Source organism: Maylandia zebra, linkage group LG20, assembly GCF_041146795.1.
Source record: "Maylandia zebra isolate NMK-2024a linkage group LG20, Mzebra_GT3a, whole genome shotgun sequence".
NCBI lineage: Eukaryota > Metazoa > Chordata > Actinopteri > Cichliformes > Cichlidae > Maylandia > Maylandia zebra.
The window spans coordinates 33,916,353-33,941,092 of NC_135186.1; the positions used below are offsets into that span (position 1 = coordinate 33,916,353).

At 42.9% G+C, this 24,740-nt stretch overlaps 1 protein-coding gene and 1 non-coding gene across 6 annotated transcripts in view; one reads left to right on the forward strand and one right to left on the reverse strand.

Annotated features, from left to right (window-relative positions):
* Positions 1–24,740, reverse strand: part of ccdc120a (coiled-coil domain containing 120a) — a 38,677-nt gene that overhangs the window by 12,906 nt on the left and 1,031 nt on the right. Inside the window, exons 1-2 of one of the 5 annotated variants that reach the window (XM_023152257.3) lie at positions 8,398–8,720; positions 165–303 (exon numbers count right to left, since the gene is read on the reverse strand). The exons of 2 other annotated variants lie outside the window; for them this stretch is intronic. The gene's annotated coding sequence lies outside the window, so the exon portion shown is untranslated. Of the gene's footprint in view, positions 1–164; positions 304–8,397; positions 8,721–18,910; positions 18,932–24,740 lie in introns of those variants that run through there. 2 more of the 5 variants (XM_076878359.1, XM_004568153.5) reach the window with 2 other exon arrangements.
* Positions 14,495–14,566, forward strand: trnae-uuc (transfer RNA glutamic acid (anticodon UUC)). Its single transcript has one exon. It is a non-coding gene; the product is annotated as a tRNA-Glu (tRNA).

Genomic DNA, 24,740 nt, shown 5'->3' on the forward strand with positions numbered 1-24,740 from the left:
AAAGTTCAAAACAACAGATTTTCTCTCAAAAAGTCACAAATACTATCAAAGTAAACATTTTAAAATGTAAAAACTACGTGCAGTTAGCTTGAACTTAGAACCTTAACAAATACATTTACACAAGAAATTACCAATAAAAAATTAAAGGTAGAAAAAAAAAAAACCTTTCTAAGAAATACTTGGAGTGGCTCTGGCTGAGCAGGCGACCCTGCCTGGGTCTGATTCCATCCTGGACCATTTCCTGAGACACATTTCCTCTTGCCCTCTCTTTCTCTTTCCTGTCTACTCTCCTCTATATCTGTCCTGTCCAATAAAGACCAAAAGAAAGAAAGAAAGAAAATCACCAACTCTGGAGGACGAGGTCTCATTAGCAAACTACAGCACAAACAAATGTTTAAATAGTGAAACATGTAGGTGCACTTTCAGCTGCTCCTTTATTCACAGCGCTCGCCACGGCAGGTAGCTCTGCACGCTTGATTTGGCCAATTTATGTATACTCCATATGACTCTATATGTTTGCATCTGTGCATTAAGTGAGCTGTTACACTCAAGCAGCATCAAACCTTGCAGTTGTTTGGCCACATGTTGGTGGCTGCAAAAGCCAGTAGCTCACCATAGACTCTCATTAAAATGTGCAACTTCTCAGCATTAAAAAGCACGTTTATTGGCTGGTATGAAGAAAGGTTTGGTGTCTGTGGACAGCTGTACAGGGGGGATTTTTAATAACTGATCCACCTGCATACGGGTGAAGCAGATGTAGCAGCTCGGTGTCTGCAGGGTCTCACCTCAGCTAACTGCAGTCACTGAACTGGACCTCCCCAATGTTTTTGTGCTGCGTTTTTAATGGAGGATCAAATAACACTGCTTGCTCTGTGATACAAACGTCTTTATTAGCACCAATTAGCAGGTAGGTGTGCCAGTGTGTTGCACCCACAGGGACACTGTGGAGAATATCCTGACCTGGTTCTCACAAATCTGATGTTGTGGCTTATTTGTAGATGCTTCCAAGCCTTCAGCGGCCAACAGAGAAGCATCAATCTCGCCCACCTGATTCGACCCAAACACCAACAAAACGTTTGGATTCACATTTTAATTGCAGATTTGTTTTACATGCAAAGAAAGCTGACCGAGTGCAGGTAAAACCTTAAACCCATTTTCTGTTTGACTGCAAAATAAAGACAAAGTTCACACGTTACATAAATGCTTCATACAGTTTTATTCTTTAAAAGCTCAACGTGCCCTAAAGTAGCCAGTCTCTGCATTTTTACCAAGCAAACAGGAGAGGATGTTGCATTCATTAGAGAATGAGACAATCACATTTGGTGCTTTCGCGAGAGTTTTTACAAAGAAAACCTACAAATACTTTGAGTTCATGGTGATAATTAAGTATGTCAGCCACTAAGGATGACTCAGAGGCTTTAATAGTTTGGAAAAGGCAAAGCCTTGAAGATCCTCGGGTTTAAACGCACAATATGAGCAGAGATACGATTTAAATGGATCTGAAACAATGAAGTATTTTCTCGTGGAGCTTCGTGATTAAACGCGCAGGTTTGTGTGCTGGAGCTGCAGACAGAGAGAGCTGGCTCCAGATTTACTGGGTTTAAAGGAAAAATGTGGAGAGAACGGCGAGTACTGACATGCCTCAGACAAAAGACACACACAAAGGTTTATCTGTCAGTCTGTAGCCAAAACAGAGAAAGACCAAAACACACGAAGCCCATTTACAGTGACAGCGTGGTCAGGCGACAGATGTTTGAAGCTCGTGTGACCTCTGCGTGTCTGTCTGGAGAAATATTATCTGGACCTTTGAAAATCCAAATTTTAAAAAAGAGAGAGTGAGAGCTTAAGTAGTATCCTGCCTTGTGATTGGCTGGGAGCAGGTGTTTGATCTCTTCCTGCTGGTTGGAGGAGTGAAACTGAGAAACATCTGCATCATCAGACAGCAGCAAAGTCACAGCGCGATGGAAACGGGCTCTGAGCTTTTGTAACATTTTTACATGTAAACTTTAACCGTCTCCAGCTGTTCCTCTGGTTTTAGTCAACATTCATCAACAGTTTTTTCTAATCCAACCACATGTGCAACACTGACTGATGACAGCGTCACTGCGTTTAAACCTAATTAGTTCAAAAGCCCACAGAGGATAAAAACACACCATGCAAGCCTCTTTGTAAGAATAAAGAGGTTTTACATTTTAAATGCTGTCAGTGGCAGACTGCACGTCCGGAGCTTGCAAACGTTTCCTCGAGGAACCTGAACAGCAAACCTAACAATATTTAGTAAAAAGCACAAATAGGTTCATGGATCTCTGAGAATCCACACTGCAGATGTCTTTCTGTAGTGTTTACAGGACTGCGTTGTGCACATACAGCCTCTCTCATGCAACATCTACCTCCCTGTTTGAGCATCTGTTATAACAAGGCAATCAAGACCAGAGCAAAAGGTAGTTTTTCTAGCTTTAGATCTGTTCAGATTTGATCATCTCCTGTCCGTTTGCCTCCTAACAGGGATTCAATACTACAGAAAATCTTATAAAACCACAGCACGACGTCACTTCCCATCCTGGAAATGTTCCAGCCCAACAGAGGAAAGCAGACACGAAGAAAACAACAAGTGTTACTTAATCACAAAACAACAAGGAGTCTGAAACCTCTGCGCACTTTTATCCTCCAACTGGAGGAGAACGAGATGTCCTCCGACAGCACAGCCCTGAGAACAGGAAGTGGAGCCCAACAGGAAACAGGAAGAAGGAAATGAGTGATGAAAAAAAAGGGGGAAATTGGGGGGGATGGGAAGGACTGACTGGGAACAGCTGAAATGGTTGGTAACACTGGTGTGATTCACGCCACAGTATCCAGCAGCGGAGGATAAAATTCAAGTTTGTGTAGAAATGGCGAGGATCAGAGAGGCGGAGCTTATAGCATTATCACCGTCTTCTTCACACAGATGTTGAAACTGTGTAAGGAAGATTGCAGCAGATGGTTTGACGTCCTGTTTCTTTGGAAAGCTTCCTGTAGAGCAAAGAGTCAGTGTAGGGAGGAGGTCAGGGTGGATGATGCAAGCTGTTCATAAAACGTTAAACTGGCTTTTGTTGTGACCAGTAAAACACATCTACTGACCCAGCTGCCCAGGAGGACAATAAAACAAGAACTAATTTGCAGTAAAGCTTCATTTGTCGACCGTGTACGGACGCTGAAGTTATTTCAGTATTTTCAGACTGCTTCTTGGAGCCATTGGTGAGTCAGGCATGCAGGGACGAGTGCCAGGAGTCCACCAGGAGACGGAGGAGAAACAAAATTACAGCCTCTACTACTACAGAAAAAAAGAAAAATGTTCAATCTGACACTAAGATCATTGAAAAGGGAAAAAGAGCAGCTGTACGTGACATTTTCCTGCCCGAGCTGGCAGCTATTGTGAAAAAACGGGTGTGTGCACCAATTTTGGTACCTGTATCCACTTGTGAGCAATTTTCATGACATATGAAATCATCTGCTGCACGAACTACACCGATCTCACCGAAACCATGGAGTTCGAACACGGCTTTCACTGCTCGGGTATTTATTTGCATGACATTACAGAGGGGACTTTTATAAAAGCACAGATGCAGCACTGATCGACATCTGTGGGAAACACTGGATCTGGACTTTAACGTTAATCAAGGAGTTTTTCCCTCAAGGAAAAACAAATAAGTGTGGAGATGAGCCAGAGCTTACTGACGGGGTTTTCTGACACCAAATGCTCTGTCAAATGGTCTCCCCCTCCTCTCTGTCCTCCTCCACCCTCCTCCGCCTCTTACATTCCTGAGTCCTGCCGGGTCGAGTCCAGACCTGCAGCTCCTCCCTTCATCCATCAGCGGCTCGATTGATCGGCTTCAGCTCGTCCGTCTCCTCACACCGCGATGCGCTGCTGTGATGAGGTGAAGTCTCCGAGACAGGTGGTTTGTGCTGCGAGGGCGACATGTGCTCTTTACCGTCGGCGTCCTTTGGTGTTTTGTTGCATCTCGTCACCGGAGGTTTGCTTCACATCTGTTTTTCTACTCTCACACACTCACAGCCTGGTCTTTGACCTTGTTGTCTGTGTGTGTGTTTTGGGGGAGGGTTGGGGTGTCACTCTCACCTCCCCTCCCCCCTCTCAGGTGTTGCAGGCCTGAACAGCTGATCTGATAACAGCCCGCTGAGGCCAATCTGTTTCCAGTCTGAGTGCCTGCCCTGATTTCTCTGAACCAGCACAGCCTCCATCATCACTGCGAGGAGCAAACGCTTTCAGAGCCTCGCCGCTCGCCCACGTCACAGTCCAGGGGTCGGATATACGAAGGATGCGTGCACACAGACGACACACAAACACGGCTTTTTGTGTTAAAAGTTCAGAAATCCAGAACAAGAACTACAGCTACATCCAATTTTCAGCACTGAAGACTAAAAACGATGCAGCTCTTCTTTTAAACCCTTACCTTCTTCTGTAAATGATTTAATAACTGTAATTAAACGGATTTAATTTGATAGATTCACACTTCGTCGTCTCTTTTGTTTCAGTCGTGGCGCTTTAACAGCTGCTGCCTCCATTTATTTTGTGCCTTCGGTAGTTTTTCATCCGCTTGTGGCATCAGATCTGAGATTACCCAAAACTCATTTTTCCTGAATGTCTCGCCTTTATATTGTGCTTCTTCTTTGCTGCTGACCTAACATGACATTCATTCACAGCTAAATGTGAAAACATGAATGATGCTCGTGAACATGCACAACACTCCAAAATGATTGGAATTCACAAAAAGAGGACCAAGCACACGTGAAGCTTTATAAGTCAAACAGAAAATGCACAGGTTTCTGCCTTTGTGCACTTTTAGTCATGAATCTCTACAGTTCAATGCGTCTGGGCCGAGAGGTCTGCACTGTGAGGACTGAACCTCAGGTTTAACCTGCGCCTTCAACGTTACAAAGGTGGGTCACTTCTTAGCCGTGCATCAGACTGGCACTCTGTCCAGGACGTGCTCTGCCTTTCGTCCAATGACAGCTGGGACACACTCCAGCACCTCTGCAACCGTGAACTGGTCAAGTGGTTAAGAAAATAGATGGTTGGTTCACTTCTTATCAGCGCGCATCATTGTCATTTCGTCCCGTCTTCCTCCCTCAGCTGGTCGTGGCAGATGGCCCCGCCCCTCCCTGAGCCTGGTTCTGTCACAGGTTTCTTCCTGTTGAAAGGGAGTTTTTCCTTCCTACTGTTGCCAAGTGCTTGCTCATAGAGGTTGTCTGATTGTTGGGGTCTTCTATAAATAAAACTTTAGTTGAATTATTGGAAATTATGCTGCAGACCTAACTGAGCTGAGAACTCGAGATAACGTGCGTAAAACTACCAGCCAATCAGTCCTCTGGAAAAAAATCCTGGAGACTTCCATGCTCAGGGAGTAAGAGGATCAAAGGTTTTTGTCTTTCCTGAATGACAACCAATAAAAAAAGAGATTCACAGAAGCAAATTATTCCTTCACTCGTGACCCCCCACCTCCCCCACCACGACCCAGAAGACTCCAAGTATATTTCATTGTTTTATAAGCCTAATAATTGCCATATTTCCTTAAAACAGGATACCTAAACCTTGTATTTGTTCATCTTGCAGGTAAAATTCTTCACTTGCTCTCAGACCGTTTAAAACCAACAAGGCTGCAGCTGAATAACCATAATAACCTTTATTCAAGCAACAGGCTACACATCTGTACTTGAAGCCAGTTCTTCCCTTGTATTAATGAAGGAGCAGTGTACCTGATTACTGTTTCTAGCATTAAATGAACTACAGCTTAACTAACCACCTCTCACATGCTGCCGATTCATATTTTTCCAATACTTCAGTTTGATCTTTGTTTGTGAAAGGCTGCCAGCAGACCTGTTCCTGTGATTGTGACAAGATGCTGATAGTTAGACTGAAAACCCTGAGCTGACACATCCAGCTGATAACAGCCTTCATGTGATTGCTGACTGCTGATCTTAGGTTAAGTGAAGCCAGATAAGGCAAAGATATCCTGAGCATGCTGGACGTGCTCCAGGATTCGTCCTCCAGATTCTGCTCAGACTCACAACTGTGGAGTTTTACTCGCCCACAGAGCAAGACCAGAACCAGAAGAAACACGTCGGGCCAATCAGGATCTGACGTTCGCCGCTAACAGCAACATGATGTAAACAGAGAGGAGCTCATGAGCCCAACAAGTCAACAACAAATCGAACATTTAAAGATGAGAGAGATTAACACATCAAATGCACAGAAGAGGCTCAGCACTTCATACTGAACACACACACACACACACACACACACACACACACACACACACACACACACACACACACACACACACACACACACGGGGAGAGTTGGTGATGAAAGGCTGCAGCTGCAGACAAAGAGATGCAAATACAGGATTTAAATATTCAGCAGAGAGAGATGGATGCTCTGTGCGTCCTCTCTCTGCCCTCACACTAAACCAGGAGATCACAGCAGCACTAATCCTGTTATCACGCACACTCTCAGTAGGAACTGAACCACGTCTCAGACCCTCTCCGGTCCAGTACCGGATCAGTGCTGCGTGACCACGGCTTCGGCTGCATTTACATTCATCTCACCAAACTCAGGCAGGAAATCAGAGAAACACGGCGAACATATAAATCACGCTGCCCAGAGTTCACCGATCGTGTCCTCGCAGCAGCAGCGGGTTCACACGAGTCTGTTCCTGCTATTCTGTCCACCCCACCTACACATCAACCATCAACTCTCCTCTAAAAGTCACCAGCAGTCTGAGTACAGCTCAGTCACGGACCGGCTTAAAATTCAGACATCCGCCACACGTTCACCTGCATACAGCTGACTCCTGACGGAGAGTCCAGAAGGACCACAGGTTTGTTCCACACCATGTCACAGCCACAGACGTCCACTAAATAAAGAGAACACACTCATTTGAAACTCTTTAAAGCCCAATTCTTACTGCATAAAGGTGACACAGGAAACGTTTAAACTTGGACGTTTTTACTTTCAAATAAAAATCTGCCCATTTCTAATTCGGTGCCAGGAACAAGCTCCAGTAAAGTCGGAACAAGTTCCCCGCTGTGATTCATCACCTCTCCCTTTTGACACTGCTCGCTGCATGCCTCCCATTCTTCTACTTCAGGTCTCCTTTGTTGCAGTTTTTTGTTTCATAATCCTCCAGCTGGTACAGGTCCGGACTGCAGGCAGGCCGGTTTAGCAGCCGGACAGTTTCCCTTATTCGTGTGCAGAATGCGGTTTGGTTTTTGAGTTACTGAAAAAAGCAACACCTTCTCTAAAAAAAAAAAAAGATTGAAAAAGCTGCACATATTGTTCAGCGTCAATGTTGCCCTCACAGATGTGGTGATACCTGCATCCTTGTGGATGCCAGCTTTGAACTTTGTGCCGATAACAAGTCGGATGAGCTGCTTCCAGCAGGTTTTTGATGGGGCAGCGCGGCAGCGTTCACTTTGCCTCCGTCCATCGTTAATGAAAAGAAGGCAGCGGCGTTTCTTCAGATCGTTTATGGCTTGTTCCTGAGCACGAGCATTGATTTCCACTTCAGAATCGTGTGTGTCTGTAATGCTGCTTGAAGATCACAGCAAAGGTTTTCAGTCTCTGTCAGCAATGAAGTTTTTTAACAATGTCATGAACAGTAGATAATAAAACCCCCAAAGTTTATGAAATGTTACCTTCATGTAGCTTCATTACACATGTTCTAATGAAGGACCTCACCTTACTCTGTGTTTCGTTTTATACCCAGCAGACTTCCTTCCCAGTGTGACCCTCAAGAGACTGGTGTCTCCTCCTGGGATCAAACTGGGGAGCTTTCGCCTGTTAGGTGAACATATAAACCACACAATAGACACTCTTCTCTTTTTACCAATGTTACCTAATTATCTAAAAAAAAAAAAGTAAATAGATTTTTTTAATCTTACTCCAGTCTTCTGTTGCTCCTGTCCCAGCTGTGTGAAACGTCATCAGACTGAAAAGGAACAGTTTTTCCTTAAGAACATTTTTTATGTTCTCCTTGCACAATTTTTAATTAAATGTCGGGTTTAGATAATCAGTATTCTATATTTTGTCTAAATCTCAGCATCAACTGAATAATTAATCTGCTAATTTATTGAGATCTATTAGCTGTTCTGAGACGTTTAAAGGGAGTCAGCACCTTCTCTAAAGAAAGTGCAGACATTTATTTTCATTTAACTTTTTCCATTTTTTTATTCTCTGATTTTCCTACTTTTGTTCTGGCGTTAAAGTTCTTATAATACCGGGACCTTCATCTTTATCAGTTATTTACTTCATAACTTATTTAACTGCACGAAAGTCCATCCAGGAAAGTAACGAAGGTAAGGCCAGAGGCGAACCAGCAGCGGTGAAAAGGCTGTAAATACCTGCGAGTCTGAACCATCCTGTTTGCAGACCAGGTGTGGTCCAGCTCCAGCTGTCCTCAGGACGGGCACATCCACAACAGGAGCCGAGAAAAGGGAATTAAAACAGCTTCAGTCCCGCGGATCAACCCGCCCGTTTGCCAGTTAAACTCCGCTTTTCTCCTCTCAGCGTCTCTGAGCTCTGACTCGCTCTCTCTGACTCTCAGCTGAGTCCCACCAACAAGCTCTCCGCTGTCACCACCCCTCCACTTCCGCTCTGCCGTGTCAAAATAAAACGACAAAAGGAAGTCGTTTCACATCTCCGCGGGAATTCGATTAAGCGATGACGTATGAACTGCGTACGTCATGAACTGTGTCCATTTACAAATGCGATCGCATTTGTCCGTAACCATCGGGAACCCTCACGTTAACTTTTATCAAGTGGAAAAAAGTTAGCATCCATCCTCCAGCTTCACTGTGCTAATGTGTTTATATTATGCAAACCATAGCTGTGTAGCTAGGACATCATTATATACCAGCTACTCTAAATTCACTAACCCTATAAACGTCACTGCTTTTTAGTTTTCTGTCTTCATTTATGTCGGAAGTGACAGCAGAGCTGTACGTTTTAATTTTTCAGTGAGAACGTGATATATCCTCTTTAGATGGAAACTAGCGAGCTAACTCCCTGCTAACTTCAAACTCAGTTAAACTTCATAAATTCTGTTTTCATGGATGCCTGGATGTTAAACAGTTACCCCTGGTAGAGCAGCCACACTGATCATTTTATTAAAGATGAAAAAATTTAGGCAGTTTTTAACTCTCAGTGACGCCGCAGTGTTCGTTTGGGACCTGAAGCGGAGTTTGGGCGGCTAATTACGTCAGACTTAAGACCGGATAAAAGTCCAACGTATGCTAGCAGCAGCGCCTTATGGCAGCACAGAAGTTTGAGATGTATTTTTAAAAGGTAAGAATTTAAAAACAAGTCTATATGTCATAAGCACTCATTCCAGCTGTATGCTAAGCACGGGAACTATTTGAAGGCTACATGACACACATGGTGACCCCAAATTCTGAACCCTGCTAACACCACACTTACTTAAGGTGTCTGGAACAGGGGAAACATCTCCCAGTTACATTGGCATGTTCTGAATGAAACATACCTCCCACTCCCACTAGAGTCAGTCTGGCAGACAGGTATCCTGAAGCTTAACCCTACTTTTGATTGGAAGGGTGTTTGGATCCCTCTGGGAATCCTGATCAACAACAAATACGCTTAAATTTCATACACAGCATGAATATGACTCCATGTGGACTCAGATGTTTCGGGCACTGGTTTATCTCATGGTAAGAATGGTGACCAGTTTTGTCAGAAAGGTTTTAACACATTTAACGGCAGATAAAAATTCGGTCGCCACCAGGTGCAAACCTTGTTGCCTGGGGTGGTTGATCAGTTTTACTGATGATACTAATCTTAAGCTTTCAAATGAGTGTTTTAAAGTTTAGCAGAGATGATGGAGGATCTTAAAATCTTACTGAAATGAGACCCGGGGATTTACTGAAACATAACCAAACATAAACTAAAGCACAGTGTAAAGCTAAAACAGGGTTTGTACAATTCTACTGAGTTTGAAGCAAGTATGTGGCATTTTTTAATTTATTTATTTATTCCTTTATTCTTGAACTCTCATACGCAGCTTTCCTGTATTTTCTTTAAGTAGTTTTAAGAACTATTTCCCCGGGCTTCTTGAAGGACATTCAAAGCTCTTCTCTGGATGTTGTCTGCCTGTTGTTCTGGTGTCCAGATGACTCCACACTGCTTCAGTAGTGTTGATGTCTGAGCTCTGGTGAGGCCAATCCATGACTGATTGTCGATGTGTCTCGGATCACTCACATGCTGAAAAATGGAGCTGTTGCTATTCAGATGCTTTCCAAATGGTATTGCACGGTGGATCAAACTCTGAATGTAATTTTCTGCTGACCTCCTCTGTACACACTGCCGACGATTTGAAATCTTTTGAGGACACTGCAAAGTTTTCAGCTAATAGCTGTTTGGAGTCACCTTGTTGTTACAAAAATATAATTTTATACCTGTCAGACCGCCAGTAAGTGCCTAAAGATACAAGTTAAAGTTGGTTGTTTGGTAAGTTGTCTGTTATCTTTAGACAAAATAAATGATATAAATAAAAAGAAATAAAAACATTTGTTCACGTTACATTTATTTTATTCTCATACGAGCTCCATTTTTTCTCCTGCTGTTCCTGACTCTGTCCTGCTGCTCTTATTTTGAAAGTGGCAACATCCTGATGAAGTGCAGCAGATTGAAGGTTTCTTTTCTGCCTCATGAAGGTTTTCTGATTCTAATGTGGGTCTATTTTCATTAAAGACGGGAAGCTGGAGGACTGTATTTTGAGATTGTGAGATCTGCCAAAACTCAAAGATCGATTTCTGCCCCAGAAACACAGAAACATCAGAAATTAACAGATGTGTCAATAAAAACTTAATCAACATAAAATATAAAATCTATTACTGACATTTGGACAGTTTATTTTTTATTAATCTTTTCTATATTCAGGTTTATTTATGAAAAACGCTCATGACAAAAAAAAATCTTTCATTAAAAATAAAAGTAATATGAAAATTTATGTCATTTTCATTGATACTTTATATTATAAACGTTGAAAAATTATGGTGAAAAAATTGAATTACATAAAACTTAACTTTAATTACATAAAAAAATTAAAAAAAATTACATAAAAAATTAAATAACTACAAGTGTGAAGATCCTAAAAAAAGCTGTGATGATGACAAATAAAAAAGATTTATTTTATTTAAAAAAGTAAATAAATAAAATTTGAACTTCTTTGTCAAATTGTTACTTTATTTTTACATTTTTCTACAATTTCTTCATGTGATGAAATCCTATTTTGTGTATTGATTGCTGGACATGTGTGAGACTTTTTTATTGTATTAAAATAAATGAATTAAGAGGACAAAGAGCTGATGCTCATCAGAAAACTGTTTCTTTGCTTCCAGCTGTTTTGATAGCGCTGTGCCCACCCCCACCAACATTAGCAGAACAAAAGGCACACACAAACACATAAATCACTGGCATTCTCACACTCAGACAGACAAACACTGAGACTCCTCCTGTAACTGTCTGTTCTCACATTCTCCAGCTCAGCAGGACAGAAGCAGGGAATTCTGGGAAATAAAAACCTCCTGATGTGTACTTACAGACTTCCTGCAGGTCGGCTTTTCTCTCATACACAGATTTTCCCATTTTTCCCACCAAGCGCCTGTCTGGAGCCGGTGCCTCAGCACACTCTCATTATTCATACATAAACAGCCCAGAAGCCACACAAACTGGCTCTACTGTGCTTACTGGTTACACTGGTTAAAGTATTTATGAGCACAGCCACAAACAAGGGTCGCTGACTGAAGTACTGCCCAGTATTTAAACTGTAAAACATGACATCAAGAGCAGCCATCAAAGCTGAGAGGTGATGCTGTACTTTCAATCTGTCTGTCAGACTGAGAAGATCTGAAGCCATGAATCAGCAAGTCTGTGCAGCAACTCACACCCAGCCAAGAAATCAAGCTAGTAAATGATGTAAAAGATATTTACTTCACATTAAAAGCAAGCAGACTCTATCAGATAATTCAAATAACTTAAGGTAAAGCTGCAAGTGCCAAAAACTGCAGTTCCTGTAACGGCCACTTGAGGCTGACCTCAAAAGTGAGTCAGTCCTGTAGTTTAGATCCTACTGCAAAAAATATTTTGCCGTCTATGGATAATTTTTGCCTTCATAACATCCATACAAGCAGAAACGGCCCTAACCAATCTGGCGCCCTAGGCAAGATTTTAGGTGGCGCCCCCCTACATCAGCAGTGTAGTGTAATGTTGTAACAAATAATATTTCTATTAAATAAGCTTTACTTTGCATTTTAATTAACGTGGGATTATTTTTTGTATTTAGAAATAATAGTACCAACTTTTTTTTTTTTCAACATTTGTGGCACTGGCGTGGCGCCCCCTGATGGACGGCGCCCTTAGCATTTGCCTATACGGCCTATGCCACGGGCCGGCCCTGCATACAAGGCATGATTTCTTTTTACATTAATCTTCCTGGATCACAGAAAATATAAAAGACACACATTGCTACTGTGTGTTTGTTCTGCAGTCCTGCTTTGAAGCCACCTGTTAGTTGATACTTTACAATCTGGTTGATTAATAAGAAAACCCTGATTTTAGCATAAAACCTCTATATCATCAGGAGCAATCAGACTTTGAAGAGATATTTCCATGAATGGGGCAAATACAGAAGAAGGAAAATGTACTGAATCGAATGACCTGACAGCTTTTAAGCATCAGGGACAACAACCCACCACACAGATGGAGGATATCGCTGCTTCCTGCATTCATACACCAGCGTCTTGTCTCACATGTGGGTGTGCTATTCCTTGTTTGGCAAAGGCATCAGCGGCACAAGTGAAGAAAAGCAGCTCCTTTTATTTTTACCGCCCTCAAACTGCAGATCTGCACTCCCCCTGGAGTTCAAGGAGATTAATTAAATGATTTTAATGATATTAGCATCTGTTTTTTATGACCTCTCTGGTTATTGTGTTCTTCTGCTGTTTTTCTGTTCATTGTTCCCGAAGGTTTTAATCTCACTCAAGCTGCCTGATTAAAAAAACATGAAACATGTCAAAGGCTTTATCAAATGATCAAACGTGATTCTACAGCAGGCTGAAATCTAAAAGTGAAGGACGGTGGTGCAGAGTTAGAGTTAACACTGATTGGAAAAACATGCTTCAGCTGTTTCAGGCCAGCAGTTGATGCTTTAACGTTCACTAACAAGTTTAACAGCTGCTAAAAAACAGCAAAATCTTAAGAAACAGATTAACAGCCATCTTTGTGAAATGACTTTTGTTAGGTTTTAATAAACAATTAGTTCCCCAGTAACTGCACATGTGCCATGAATACTTATTACTTATTACTCACAGCAAGTTTGATGTTTACAGGGTGATTCACAGAGATCGGTCCATAATGAGAACTGCAGAGTCTCTACTTAGCAGTGCGCGCACACACACACACACACACACACACACACACACACACACACACACACACACACACACACACACACACACACACATAGGGCTCTGCAACATCATAAATCTGCTCTAGCACTGGTCTGTTACATAACATATTGACATGTCTGTCCAAATGCAGCAATTAGCATGACTTAAACCTGTTAAAATGACGTCTGAATCTGTGTCAGCTCTCCTCGTGTGTTGCCCACAGCATGCAGAAGAAAAAGAAAACCAGAGCTACATTTACACACGTGGAGTTGTATTAATAACACGCTAACTCGTTCAGAGTCCTGCAGTAAAAAGTCTCGGGTCAGCTGTTAAACACAGATTTCAGGTTTTTATGGCAGACTTGCTTTTAATCAGGAAACCTTTATGAAAAACCCACAGTGCCTTTTAATATCAGAATGGTTAGCACTTCTAACAGAAGAAACTGGTTCTCCTTCAGCTACCTCCCATTGATTGAAGCTTTCAGAGAGAAAACATGTTTATATTATGTTATTTTAGTTTCTTGCTCCTTCATCAGGCCTTTTTGTTTTTTAACTAACAAATCTGAGCTGCTTGTGGTAGATTATTGGTGATTATTGAAATGAATTGGCTGGATTTGTGCTTGTAAATCGGCACCTTATTAATAGATTATTTGGACTTTTCATTTGCTTATTTAGGATTCATTCGTTCATACAGGAGTGCGTCTGCTCCTCTCTGTCAGCCCAACAAGACGAAGCTGTAGATCTCACCTTTGGAGGGAATTCGATGTCACCAATCAGGCAAGTCACGCAGCACAAGTATGTCCAGGATCTTTTGTAAGTCTACTGATTCTCGAAGTGAGTCAATTTCTCTTTTGTTTGGTTGACAGTAGTTTTCACACTGAAACACTGGTGCTTAGTGGCTTAATGACAAATCAGGTGATTTCCCAGTATCATCTCGTTTGCCGTTAGATTCTCCTGGATGTTAGGTGTCACCGCTTAGAAAATATCTCACACAACAAATAAGTGTTGGCAAGTATTGTTGCACAAACTGCAGCTTGTCCCATATGGTCTAGCGGTTAGGATTCCTGGTTTTCACCCAGGCGGCCCGGGTTCGACTCCCGGTATGGGAACCCCCTTTTTCCTCAAGTTTTTACCCAAATTTGCTGTGCAAGAAACTGCACAATCAGAATCAGAGACACTTTATTTATCCCCAAGGGGCAATTAAGATACAAATAATGACAATGACAATAAAAAGCTCTAAGTCTCTTATTTCAGTGAATATGGCGTCACTTTGGAATAACCTTTGTCGTAAGGTGCTGTTCACCACTCGGTGGGTATAAAGGGGCCCTTAACTGTTCTTTGCTCTGTAGACTGTTTCAAGCAGCTCTAAAAACCAGGACTGGGGGTACATCTTTAGTCCCCCCAGGGATCAAAATAATTTAGCAGATCTAGGCTCATGTGGACCAGAGGTGGCCAATCCCCTTCACCCCTGCTGGGAAATCACATGTTGCTTTGTTGAGCCAAACAGTCAGAGATAGTTTAGCCACACTCTTAGTAAACTCTGTTTATAGTGTGGCTGACAGAGCTAAGCTAGCTGATGTTGACTAACTAGCACAATGGAGGTGATTCGGAGCAACATGGCAGTGAGAAAGTAAACAATATTTGGCCACTTTAAGCAACTGTTGGTGAAATAACAACACAAAGTGGGCGGGACTTGAGGTAAACATCTTAACTTTCAGGTCAGCAACTTGAGCAACTACCACTGAGAGTGAAGAACACCACTGACTGACATTAGACGGTTTTCTACTGATTTTTCTTGACTTTAACCACAAAATTATTTTTTCCCTCCCCAATTTTAACACCCCTGCCACTCTAACCTGATGCTTTTTATTGCTGTTAATGATGAGATAAAAACAAGTAAGCAACTTTTTGCTTCCTGTAGAAGAATCTTAAGCGTTACACTGAATTGTATTATTGCTTTTCGACGGTCTGTCAAAGTTGAACTGAGCATGTTTCTAACAGGAAAAGTCAGATGACACTGTTGGATAAAGGTGGTTTATGGGGAGCTGTGGTTAAGTTGGTCCATTGGAGAATCAACACAGTGGAATTTGGCACCGACCAATCAGGGCAGCTGCTGAGAGCCGGCTTCTAATTCAGGAGCAGAGAGAGTATTCATTAAACACAGAGACAGAGAGAGATAAACACCGGCTTCACTGCGGAGATTTCAAATACTTTGAGCGTCTAAATACAGAACGTGGATGAGAAACTGGATTCACACAGAGGGTACAGAGGGCACACATGCAGATGCTGTGGGAAGGAGGAGCCGTGACCTCACACTAACTGTAGAAATGCTGTAATCAGTGTCACTCTGTGGTTTTTGGTATTTAAAAGCATTTTTATTTATAAACTCTTTGCACAGCTTTAGTGTCTCCTGCATGAAGCAGATGGACCTCATTTGCTTTGAGCGCTACATTTCTGTCTGTGAAGGTCAGGTCATCATAGTACTACATTTCCCATAACACACCTGAGGCTCCCTGCACTAAATGGGGTCAGAGAGGGCGAGGTGATGCAGCCGCTGCCCCCTGCTGGAAATGCACACACACTGCACACTGGTGACAGGACGCGACCCTCATCTTTTTTCCCCACGAGGGTCTCTGTTTTGTTGTGTCTGACACCGCCGGGGGTAGAAAATAAGAGCGGGCGAGAGACTCTGACCCAGAGGGAGAGAGAGAGAACTTCAAACAGCTGATGTTTAGATGAGATATGAAACTGCAGATAAAACAGCAGACCAGTGTACTTCAGTGTGTGTGTGTGTTGTTTTTGTTTCTTCAGATGAATCTGCTCTGATATCAGAATAGATAAAAGTGTGATTTTATAAAACTAATTTTCTCCAAATTCCATTTTTCATAGTGTATGTTTGAGGTATATTTTATTTTATTTATATTTATTTAACACAATTCAGTGGCTACATCTGAACTTCAAGGATAGAAACAAAATATCGATCATATCTCACTACTATCAATCCAATATCAATACCAGCGTTGGTATCAATAGTATAGATATTTGGAGTAATTGATTTGGACCCATCTAGCCCCCCTTTAGTAGCTAATGCCCGAGTACCAAAAACTGCAGTTCCGCCTTTGGCCGCTTGAGGCAGACTCCAAAACCAAATAAGTTGTCTTAGGGTCCCAGGTTAAAATGTCCAATGTTACAGCAGAGATAAGCCTATCACAGCTATCATAGATTGAGAAGCCGGGTACATCCCGCAGACAGGTCGCTGTTCACGCCAATGTTCAATTTAGAAGCACAAACGAACGTAACGCCATGTACGTCTTTGAACTCCAGGAGGACGCCAGAGTTCACAGAAAAGAAGCTGCATGCAAAAAAAGTCCAGCCTGGATTCGAACTCAGGACCTTCGTGGTGTGAGGTGCTAGCGCTAACCACCAGACCAGCATGCTGCAGATTTAATTAGCTTAGCTTGGATTTTATAGACCAACACTATAATATGTGTATAAAGAGGATGCTAAATATGAAGTATGCAATGAAAAAATGTAACTGTCCAGATCTGTAGTTGAGGAATTGCTGGAATGAACATGCTGACCGGGAGAGTCCCAGGCGTTCACACTGGCCAAGGAAGAGATTTAATATGCTTCTGATCTACGAACGCCTGCACCGTCCTTCTGACAGGGCCACAGGGCGGGGTGCTGCTGCAAGAATGGCACAAATACAGCTTGGAGCATTTCATCTCTGTCGAGTCAGATTTGCACCACGAGTAATCAGATCAGAGGTGGTGCTCCTGGTCCATGCAAGTCTGCAGGAACAGCTGGGACACGCAGCCTGCCAACAGCCCACCCGGCCTCGGTCAGCATCAGGCAGTCACGGCAGGGTGACATTGACGCTGTGCATACACTGCTTTATTGTGTTCTGAGAATTCAGTAAACTGAAGCAGTGATGAGTTGTACAAGCGAGACAAGTTAGCAATGACTAAAACCAAACTTCACCAAATATGTTCGGGTTTTCTAGGAGACTCAAACAATTTGCTGAGAAATGGATAAAAAAACACACTTGACGTCTCATGACATAAAATCTGTTTCTTTTTTTTGCTACAGAGCTTGAACTGAAGAGATATATAACTTGTGACGATAAAGAAAAAGTATCTGAGGCCGTCCTCCGAGCACGTTTGACCCAAGAAACTGAAAAACTGATCCAGGACCTGTGATTGTGTTACTTTCAGGTCAACCTGTAACCTCACCAGCAGCAGCACAGAGACAGAGGCTGAGCTCTCTGATTGGACGTGTGTCACAGCAGGGGTCTCGGGGAGTTGTAAATGGTCTTCTGTGTCAATCCGTGGCTCCGCCCTCTGAGCTGCTGTATGTGCGATGTCACTGCGACATCACCTGAACGCCACGCTGTATCGTTCAGCGGATAAAACCAGGACACTAACTCTGAATCTGAAAAGAGTCTTTAAAAAGGTCTGACCCCGTCAGGCAGAGGTGTCCTCACTACCACGGTTTTTAAACTGAAATTTATCCACACACACACACACACACACACACACACACACACACACACACACACACACAGACAGTGCCTGGGGGTTGAAAGGTTATTGGCTGCCTGGCTGGATCTCTCAACCAATCCACTGCGAGTATTCAGAGTTGGGATTTTGTGCATTGTTGCTGTGCAGAGAATCAGCAGCGTGACCTACATTCATCCTCGACACACACACACAAACACACGCACTGTAAGAAACACACACACAGGTGCTGAGTGTGTGAATCAGTGTGTGTTTGGCTCAAAGGCACAGAGGCACCAGCTTCATCAATACTACATGTGTGTATTCTCTGGAGTGTTGTTGTGTCTCTGTGAGGGCCGGGCTGAGCTGCGGGACGCGTCCTTCACAAAGCCGAGCAGCATCCAAACCTCCTCGCTCTCTGAGATCATCACATGGCTTTAATGCTGATACAGGCAGGGACACGACGGCGTTAACTAGAGCGCCGTGCACACACAATTCTCCGATCAGTTCAACAGGAGAGACAAAGGAAACACGGAGGAGACGGTTTCTGTCGGGATGAAATCATCCCATCCAGCGTCTGTTTTCCCAAAAAAACATTCCTGCACCAAACGCTGCTTCCCGTCAGCGAGAAAAGACTCGGATCTATAAAACAAATCCAATAAAATCTGAGACATCTTCGTGTTGAACTGAAGCCAGCAGAGCCGTCTCAGTGCCGCTGCTTTTCTCTCCATCTGTCAGCACTGTCATCCGGTTTGAATAACCTTTATTGAACTGCCGGAGCGCGCGTGGGCTCGGTGCTGAAGCTGACAAACTCAGGGACAAACTCCTGCCCCTCCAAGCTGCTCTCACACATGCACTGCTGCCCTGAATCTTCCTGAATTAACTTTCTGTTCATTTTGACCCAAAATATTTTGATTTTAAACCTGCATCATCTGCTCCCGGGAGAACCAGACTCACCACGGTGTTTCCTTGAAGCTTGAAGGCTCTTTAAATCTTGCTGAAGCTTTGGGAAAGGCTGAGCTCTGCTGATCCTAACAGGACTTGAGTGTGGAGTCTGTCAGCACTGTCACTGGGTCTTATTGGTATTTTGACACCTGGAACATCGGCAGGGTTTAAGGATAAATGACGGTGATGTCCTCATGAGTGGGTGTAGTAGTAGAAGACGTTGCCTGCCAGAAACTTAAAGATACTGGTGAAGGCAAAGTTTAGCTAAATCTAATTGGGCTAGTGAGGAGAAGAGGCGCTGCTCTTCTCTCCATCTGTCAACACGCTCATCCAGTTTGAATTAGCTTTATTGCATCTTTCAGGACAGCATGGAGGACAAACTTCTGCTTCCCGTCTGGCTCACACATGCTACATGCTAATCTAAAATAAACACATGGAAACAACTAAAATTAATAATTGGGGGACGCGTTGAAATGACAGCGTAGTAAAGCGAGTGCTTCACTGAAACCTGCACCTTTCTGGGCAAACACGGGGTCTAACTCTTGCCCCTCTTGGCTCACACATGCACTGCAGCCCTGACCTCTTCTAGAGACTACCTGACATATGATCACATATTAAACTGCCTTTAACACATCTGATATTTGCCCATGTGAGAACAGTGCAGGTAAGACAGATCCACACACAGGAAGAACCTCTACTCTGACCATGCTTGAGACAAGACAAGAGATTCTGCACGTGAGAGAGGAAAACGGAAAACAGCCACAGATACAAACATGAAGCCTGAGAAATGTTCTTCACTGCTGCCTGCGGCTGACAGCGATGAAGGCGTGAGCTGGGGATAGAAGAAGGAGCAACAGCAAAGAGATGAATACCATCACACCTGCAGATCGCTCAGTAACAGCCGAGGACTTCTGGTTTGTGAAGTCCTGATCGCATTCAGAGCAGTTTACTTGTTACCCATCACTCTGCAGCACACATTCACTCTGCAGCACACATTCACTCTGCACAAACTGAATATAAGAAACAAACACAGGCACAGTCATGACTTCAAAACCTCAAGCTGAAAATTTTTCTCAGCTTTTACTGTGGACGTGATTAATGCTGCACTCTCATTGCGGCTGACCCTAAAGCATACCAAACCTTATTGTCTTTCTTGGGATTAATGAGGACCATAATTTAGAGCACAAACCTCGTGTCGTAATAAATAAGAGTTGAAACAAGCGACTTGGACCATAAACTAGACCAAAAGAATTTACTGAGTTCAAAGAGACCAGGGAAGCTGCAGGGTCTTTTTTGCATGGACTTCAATACAATCAAACTTCTTTTTACAACCAGACAAGTCGCCCCCTGCTGGTCATTGGAAAGAAGGCAGGTTCAATGCGCTTCCACGTGACCTTCACTTTTCCCACTACGTGCACCTTCGATCAGCTGATGAGTGTTTCCGTATCCCCGCCTATCACCGTAACCTTCTGCATCATTTGCTCCTTTCTCCCCGCGTGTCCTTGCATTATAATCAATAATGTAATCAACGAAACAGCATTTAATCTCAAACCAGATGTTTGCAGATGTTCTACATTAGCGGTCCCCAACCTTTTTTGCGCCACAGACCAGTTTATGTCCGACAATATTTTCATGGACCGGCGTTTAAGGTGTCGCGGATAAATACAACAAAATAAAACCAGTACAGGCACCAAAAAAAGGAGATTTATTCATAACACACAGGAAAAGACCCAGGGAAACCGAGTTAACTGTAAAGATGGTAAAAACCCTGAAAACCATCAATTTCACACCCGAGCCTGAACTCTCGCGGCCTGGTACCAAACGACTCACTGACTGGCCTGGGATTGGGGACCACTCTTCTACATGACTATATGCTTTATGCATCTGAAACATCTGTGGTGTCCGAGTGAATTGGTGACATCTGGAAGGACAGGAAGCAGAGGATCTGACATCACTTCCTGTTTAAATAAACTAAGGCCATCTTATTGAATCTCTCTGAGCAACATATCAGTTCACACAGAAACGACTGCAAAGCATCAAAAAGGAACTTTAAACAGGATAAAAAGGTTAAAGGTCAAATAAAGAGAAGGTAAAGGAAGCTCGGTTAGGCGAGTCATGTCAGCTCATGTTCCACACTGACCCATGTTCATGAACTTTGGGTAATGACTGAAAGAATAAAACCACAAGTATAACTCTCTCCAGCCACCTGCGCGGGGTGCCCGCGGCTGATTTAGGACTCTCAGGAGGGATTACACTTGCCGCTGAGCCGGGAGTGGCAGGGGATCCCCTAAAGGAGCTGAAGGAGGCTACTAGAGAGAGAGAGAGAGAGAGAGAGGAGCCTGAGTGCCTCGGCTCCCTCGATGCCGCCATGAGCCTGAAACGGAATAAGCTGCTTTACTAAAACAGAGAGAGAGGAGGAAAGAAAGAGTGAAAAGTAGTGAAAAAAGGAGCAAAACAGCAAAACGAAAAGAAAAAAACAAGTGTAAAGAAATTAAAAAGCAAAGTATACAAAGAAAAATCAATAAAAGAAGAAAAATAGAAAAATCAAGGAAACAGGAACAAACATGCAAAAGAAAGTTTGAAAGAAGCCACAAAAAAAATTAAGAAAGAGGAAAAGCAAAATATATAAAGAAGAAAAAGATCTAAACAAAAGCAAGAAAGAATTGGGTGAAATTTTATTCTATGGCTCTATGCTGCAAAGTCTCTGCATCACTTTGCTCTGACAGCTTCTTGTCGGTGAAAAACAAACGCAGAAGCCTCGAGCTGCCTGCTTTCTGCTGACTGTCTCCAGCAGAAGCTTCAAGGCTCTCCTAAAACAAGCACACAGCTGAAGGCTGGTTCAGCTGACCCTAACCGGACTCGAACGTGGACACACCGACCTCTGTGCAGGTGCAAACGCCCGTCAGAGTGATCAGACTCAGACTTGGTGTTCTGCAGGACCGGCTCCACATGCAGCCTGAAGGTCCTCATTAATACAGTAAACATGGGCCGTGAGTCTGAGAGAAAAATCTGAATTCATCAGATTTAATGTTCAGCTCTGACCAGCACGTTAAATCCTCTAATCCTCCTCTCTCTCTCTCAGTTTTAATTTGCTTTATGGAGCGAGCACAGAAACAGACAAACAGCAGAAGAAGAGAGTTCAAACTCCAGGAAACACACACCAACGATTACCACACACACATACACACAAACATCCATCTGCTCCTGCAGCAAAACAACAAGTCTGTCCCCCTCAGCTCCCATTATCCTGCTCTCAGAAATAAGCGTCCTGCACACATCTCAGCCTGCTACCAACACTTCTACACAACACTACACTGCTGCAACGCTTTTCCATCCACGAAACAAGATAAAGTCGCTTACTCGGTGTCACAGTCAATCTGCAAACTCGTAAACGTGTAGTGAGCCAGCTGGAATCACCAGGATTTCCCCACTGATTACTCAAAATGTGATCTAATGTCATCTGTAAAAGCTGAACACAGCCACTGTCACGCCGCCTGTGAGTGGACTCAACATGTTGATGCCTCAGCATCGGAGCCCGTAGTGATGACAAAATCAGGACAACAGGGCGGAGTGCTGCGTGATCATGCAGGCCGGTTTTTGTCTTTGTTGTCTCCGTTACTGTTTGTTTGCTTGTTTCACTGACATTTTGTGTCTTAAAGGCAGAAGCAGAGACGAGGTCTACACATTAGCTGAGGCTAGAAGTCCTACATGAGCTGGATGTATATGCAGTAATGTTAACATGCATGTCCCTGTTATGTGGTGCTAACAGCAGAAAGTATCAAGGCCCAGTACAGTGATTTGAATAGTTTCCCCCATTATAACAACTCTAAGAGGTGTAATTTTTTTCTTTACCTCTCATACACCTGTGTAATTAAGCTAGGGAGCATGGCTAATCACTGTTCACATAGCTATATTGCAGCTAGCTGGAGGTGCTGCATGGAGCCTGTTCACTGCAGTTTTAATGCATTTATTGTACAAACATAGTGTCCTGCTGTGTGGTACAGTTCATCCAAAGCATTTATGCTTCATTTTTGGTTAATTAGAACTAATTAACGGTTATCTCTGCATCGTACGCGTACAGTTTGTTGACGCAGCTTGCTAATTAAGCTAACTAGTTTTAGCTAATAGCTTCACTCCACCCTGTGGTGTAAATATGGTAACTTCCTGCCCTAAAAGACCAACATGATCTCAACCAGTAACACTGAGGTTTCAAAATCCGGATTCCAGAACTAATGGTAATTCAAAGGTGGCTACGTCCATCTTTTATATACAGTATATGGGGAGTTATTTGCTTTTAGAGCTAGCCTCATGTGTTGCTCGAGGAACTGCAGTTCATGTTTCTGATGTGGAGGTTGCAGCTTGTAGCTGACTAAACACACAGTTTTTTAAAAGGAATAAAGCTCCATTAGCAGCTACAGCCTCTGTTAGAGTTTACTGAAAACTTTGATTTGTTCCTTTCAGTTTATCGACATTTCTAGGATGTGTTAATTGAACAGAGCTCTCCAGGTCATGCCTCAGCATGTCAGTTGTGTTAAGGTCAGGCTTTCTTCTTCACTCTGGTTTTTGTTTCATTGTGGGCTTCAGCTCGTGCCTAAGCTTCAGGAGGAGTCTAATCCACTTCTGAGCCGCTTGAGTTAATGTGAGAAAATCTCCTCAGATTAAATTAATCTGCTTCAACACTCATTGAGTTTTTTCCTCACATCGGATGAATGAAGTCACCGAGCTGCTCCTGAACTCATTGCTGGACTTCTGATCTCAGTTTTACATCAACACTGAAGCAGGACACTGTTTCTTTGCTTGTTTGTAATAAACGTTAATAAAGAGTCTGGGAAAAAATATCTGCAGCACGGATCTACCTCCTCTCTGATTGGTCTATTTGGTTTTAATTTATACTCTGAACAAACCAGGAACACATCAGGACATCTAACTGACATGACTTTGGTTTTCCTTCAGTTTGGTGACATTTTTGTTCATCCTCAGGATGCACAGATTTGTGTTCAGGCAGACAAACCAGTATTTGTGTCTATATGTGGACCAGCCCTGCTTACAGTGGCTCCCCGAAGGCTCATTTTGAGCCTCACACAAGGCAGGACAGCAAGAATAGCTGTCTGTGTGTGTGTGTGTGTGTGTGTGTGTGTGTGTGTGTGTGTGTGTGTGTGTGTGTGTGTGTGTGTGTCCCAAAGCGACTGCACAGGGAGCACATCCGAGGGAGGAAAAATAAGGGAAAAGAAAGAAGGAGGTCAAAATAATGGTTCTACCGCCATCACAGCTGTGGGGGCTCCGCCCACCTGCAGTACTGTAGAGAGTACTAGTAACGCCATTGGATGAGAGCATGAAGGAGAAAGTACTTTACAGAGGTGCAGTTTTCATGTACTTCTAAGTATTTCTGTGTTAGGACGGTTTCTGCTGCAACTTCATTATATTTCAGATGCAAATGTTTGTACTCCGTAAAAATTTATTTTAAAGCTTTCATAAATTTTTCTTATTTTGCACATTTTATGATATAGTTCTGTTTGAATTATTACTGTATTTATTGCAGAGTTATGGCAGCTGACTCTCAGTATTGTAGACATATATGGCAGATAACAGATTTTACCAAAGTAACAAATAATAAAACTAAAGATATTTTCTTCAGAATTATTTTTTAATTTAGTTTTGGTTAACTAAAATAACTTTTGGAGTAATTCAGGTTTTTTGCGTGTGTCACATTTTAATTTAGATATTCAAAGCGAGGCCCTATCATGATTTTGTCTTTATGTCCTTATGGCTTAAAGCACATCCAGCTCCTTTCAGGGGCTGTAATTTACAAAGCAAATATCATGTTTTATTTATTAAGACCTAA